The sequence below is a fragment of the Chenopodium album genome, chromosome 15, assembly GCF_948465745.1.
Source record: "Chenopodium album chromosome 15, dcCheAlbu1.1, whole genome shotgun sequence".
NCBI lineage: Eukaryota > Viridiplantae > Streptophyta > Magnoliopsida > Caryophyllales > Amaranthaceae > Chenopodium > Chenopodium album.
In genome coordinates, this window is record NC_137848.1 from 30,012,313 (window position 1) to 30,017,273 (window position 4,961).

General features: G+C 35.5%; 1 long non-coding RNA gene across 1 annotated transcript; it reads left to right on the forward strand.

Annotated features, from left to right (window-relative positions):
- Positions 1 to 887: 887 nt before the first annotated feature.
- Positions 888 to 3,965, forward strand: LOC145582122 (uncharacterized). Its single transcript, XR_014099780.1, has 3 exons — positions 888 to 2,524; positions 2,713 to 2,839; positions 3,849 to 3,965. It is a non-coding gene; the product is annotated as an uncharacterized LOC145582122 (long non-coding RNA).
- The last annotated feature ends 996 nt before the right edge of the window (positions 3,966 to 4,961 follow it).

Here is a 4,961-nt window from a genome sequence, read left to right on the forward strand (position 1 = left end):
GGATCCTTGTAGCCGTCCATATCTTGTTGAAAAGGTTTGTTAACCAATCAATACCAATCTTACCCAAACACCTCCACACCTCTATCGGTACCCCATCAGGGCCAACCGCCTTCTTAGGTTTCATCTTCCTCAGTGCAATCTCCACCTCTACTCTCCTAATCCTTCGCACATACTCCATGTTGATTTCTTCATCACTCATAGAGGTATCTCCTATCACAACTCCATTACTTCCATTAAATAATTCATCGAAGTACCCCTTCCACCTGTCCTTGATGCCCTCCTCTTGCACTAGGACCATTTGGTTCTTATCTTTGACACACTTCACCATGCCAATATCCTTCCTTGCCTCTTGTCTTCTCTTTGCCATCTTATAAATGATCCTTTCTCCCTCCTTGGAATCAAGCTTTTCATAAACCTCCTGATATGCCTTTTCTTTTGCTTGGCGAACAGCTGCCTTTGCCTTACTCTTAGCCTCCTTATACGCTGCAAAGGTTTCATCACTCCTACATTTTCCTAAGGCTTGATAGCATTCCCTTTTTTGCTTAATTACTGCTTTCACCTCTTCATTCCACCACGAAGTATCTCTCTGTACCGAAGTTCTTCCCCTTACTTCCCCTAAGACCTCTTTGGCCACTCTTAGGAAACAGTTCTTCATTCGTAACCAAGTCTTGTCCGGATCCACCTCTCCATCCCAATCCGCTTCTTCAATTACCTTTTCTGTAAAAATCTTAGCTTTTGCATCCCTTAGGGTCCACCATCTTATCCTTGGTTCTTCTTGTCTAACTTTTTTCTTCGCCTTCTCTTTCAGACGAATAGTCATTACCAATAGCCGATCAACAATGATCAACAATATTCTATTCTCTCTCTATCTCAAGCTAATAGCTTATTCTTTCTCCCTCTTTTCTAGCCTAGCCTTTTTCAAATTAAAATACCGTATTCACGAGTTCTAGACACACCCGGCCAAATTTGAAGTAGCCTTCGTCCTAGACGTGAAAGGTTGATAATTTCTAAGGGTTTGGTCCCAAATCCCTATATCAATTATTTAAATTAATTGTTTAATTTAATATTTTCCTTAAAGTTATTAACGTGTGTATTGTTTTGATAGAAAGAGATACGAGGCAACAAAGTAAGTATTTTTTATTGCTCTACTTCCTTAGAAAGCATGCTTAGATTATTTTAGTTCATAGTATCATGTTAGGATGTCTTTATGATTCCTAGTATCATGTTAGGATGCTTTTATTGCTTTCTAGTATCATGTTTAGGTTGCTTCCTATTTTCTTCTATCATGTTAGTATCATGTTAGGGATAAAGCTTTAATCTTTATTGTTTAGTGACATGCTAGGATTTGTTATTAATCTTGTTAGTATCATGCCTAGGATCTTGCTAATATTATTATGCTTTATTGATATTATGATGATAATTGTTGTTATTATGTTGCTTGATATTATATTATTGTTATTTCTTGATCACACCCTCTCTTGCAGGATTAAAGGGAATTTGTACTTGTAATCACACTTAATAAGATAATTAATAATCTTGTTTAGGCTAATATGATTATAATTCAAGTGATCGCCAATAATAGATTTGTTTGTGCATTAATATTCAACCAACATAGATTAAACAGGTTTAGGATTAATATATTAATTGTATGTTAGTCAGAAAGCGCACATGAATATGAGAAGAATAAAGTAGAGGCCTATTTTTAGGGCAGGTTCAATCTCTTTTAGGTTGGATTTTTACCTTCATCCCCGATTATCTAGTCATGGTTCCAGACCACTATGGATTTAGCGATCCCATGGATCGTGAAGGGGTGTAGCCTTCACCCTGTGAACGGTTTACAAGTTCCTAAAACTTGTTGGCGACTCTTTTACTCTAGCTTCCTTCCCTTTTGACGCCACCATACTTAAGTGTATGATCACAGTGAGGCTCAAGTGTGGGATGCTTGAATTATTCCCTACAAAGATATAATTAGGTAATTATAGGAGAAAATTAGTTAATAATAAAAATGGATTTTGCGAATTCATTGATGAATTTTGTGGTACCACCGGCAAGCTTGGTAATGTTAGCATTAGCATGGCCAACTTTGAGTTTCATTGATGCATGTGAATGGGCTTATGGTTTAAAATGTCATATTAATGTGTTTGGTTGATGTCATTTATTGCTAAGAATGTATAATTCAAGTATAATTTACATCTTAATGTGAATTTTGGCTCGGCTATGATCTCAAGCAGTCTTTTTCTCCACTCTCTGTCAATCAATCCTTGTCGGAGAGTGATTTACTGTACAATTAAATCATAGTGAAACTACTAATATGAACAGAACTCTGATTGCACTTGACTTTATGACTATATGTCGGCTACTTCTTTTTCAAGTTTTTACAGAAGGTGACTTACAATTTCAGAACATTAGTTGGCCAGGGTGCATATGGTCCCGTGTACAAAGCTCAGATGTCAACTGGTGAAATAGTTGTTGTGAAGGTGCGGCAACAGATTCAAAGCAAAGGGAGCAAGAATCTGAAACAGAGGTAATGCCATACTGCCATATTTTAATCAACGCCCCTTCTTAGCACCAATATAATCTACATCAAGGTTCATTCTTAAATGTCATTACTAAAGTTTCTTATATGGTAGACAAGTTGTCTCTTTTTATGCTTAGTAATTGTGCTGATTGATTTTTTATCACACCTTCTTATTTGTCTGCTCTTGTTCTCAGGTTAAGCTATTAGGAAGGTTGCATAACAGAAACCTCTTGAATTTGCTTGGATATTGTACAGAGAAGGGAAAAAACATGCTTATATATGCCTATATGAGTAATGGCAGCCTAGCCTTCCATTTATAAAGTAAGTCAACAAACCATATCTTTAGCAATTTTGAGAGCCTAGGTTACTGCTCAAATTATTGTGTTCTAGCCCTATTAGGTGTCATCGCAATGATATGAAATAATGAGATTTAACCAACTTTACTTCCAAGAGAATTAATTTACTGTTCATGTAAATGGATACATTGAGATATGTTGTACATTGGGATATGTTAATAAGTTACAATGTCTGATTTTCACTTGTAGATTGACCGACAAACATCATGATAAAACTACCTTGCAAACGTAATAGCATCTAGAGTGCCTTCAGAATCTAAAGCATCATCAATTAGTGGTATGTTGTATAACGTTTAACCATTCCTTTTTAATCAATATAATTGAAATGGTTTATTGTGGACCTTATAATGCTCTTCATTTCTTCTTTTTTTTTGGTGCAAAAGAGGGCCAAGATCGAAATACAAACTAGAATTAAACAATAAAACGAGGAGTAGTAACTCCTATAAAGTCCTCCCTAAGAGTCTCACGTATCTCAATCAGGGGGCATCTCCTTTATGAGTTTATATAAAATTATGAATTCAACTGTGTTTTTCCTTTCACTTTCTTGGATGAGGGTAGGGAAGCATATTATTTCTCATGTATATCGTGGTCTAGAAGATCATTACAACATATAATTTCCTTCAAAACTTTCCTTCTAAGCAAGTTGCTTACTGGACAGAAAGCGTGATATCTGGTGACAAGCTCTCTGTTTTACAGTCTGCAATTACTATAGCAGTGTCTTCTCACCAAATATTACGAAATTCAGGGTAGTATGCTTCCTGCAATAACGGCAATTGCGGTCCTCTTGGAAATTGTGCTCCCAAAACAGTTTAATCAGATAACATCTTGTTATGGCTATGACTCTAATTGTGGTACTATGAAACTGATCTAATTGAATATGTCGAATGTGCTATTGTTTTCTTAATGTGTGCCCTTTTTGGGACCTCTAAAACGTAGCCATCCTGGGTTTTAATTGTTTGCTTTATAAATTGCAGGTGGTGGATTACAGAATGTGGTAGTTATAAGTGTTGATGCTCTTCTCGTTTCATTGATTGGGCGAACCAGCATAATTTTTTGGTGGAGTGTCTAGGTTCTTTAGAAGCCTATTAGCAACCTTGTAATTTATTTTTTTAATTTGTAATTAATGTATACTTCTTAATTAACACAAATTTTGTTAAAATAGTATTTAACATAGTACTAGTTTGTATATCATTTTGGAAAAATGCAATTTTTTTTATTTAAAGAAATGACTATTTGCAACTGGCATAGTCTTTAGCCAGCTGCTAATAGTCTATTTGCGAATAAAGACTATTAGCAGCTGGCCTAGTACTACGCCAGTTGCGAATAAAGACTATTAGCAGCTGGCCTAGTACTACGCCAGTTGCGAATAATGACTATTAGCAACAAACAAGTGCCAGTTGCAAATAATATTCTTATTAGTAGCCTCTGCAATAGCAACCCCACACGCCAGTTGCTAAAAGCCACTTTTCGCCAGTTGCTAATAGCGTTTTTTTCAATAGGGATTGTCCTCAATGCTCTAAATAGAGAGAAATATACTTACATCAAAATATATTTGAACTTTTTAATTTTTCTCATTTTTATCGTTTTTGCCACAATATTTGCATGTGCTTTTCTTTTTCTCATTTTTTCATTTTTCTATTTTTCACTTTATTGCATTGTCCTCGCCTCTTTAAACTATGGACGACTTTTTTAACTTGGCATTTGCCATTATTCACAAAATATACACAAAAAAAACTTGCTTACATAATGAGAACCAATATTCAAACTCATCCACCACAATCTCCAACAATAATGTTCAAATGCTTCACAAAAACTAAGAATGGAAACAAGAATAAAACAAAAGGCTTAAAATCTAAAGATATGGCTTGAAAAGAAGGTTTATGGCTCAAATGGTTAGCAAGTAGGCAAATGAAAACCCAAAATAAAGAGATAGAAAACTATCCTAGAAAAGGAAAAATTACCACCCCGAAAAGATGCCTTTGTCCTTCCTAAATGGCTCGGTCGCGATCTTGGGAGACAAGAGTGAAGTTCTAGATAAAGCATACAATAGTCAAGGATCCATGTGCCGCTCATGCAAAATATGTAAA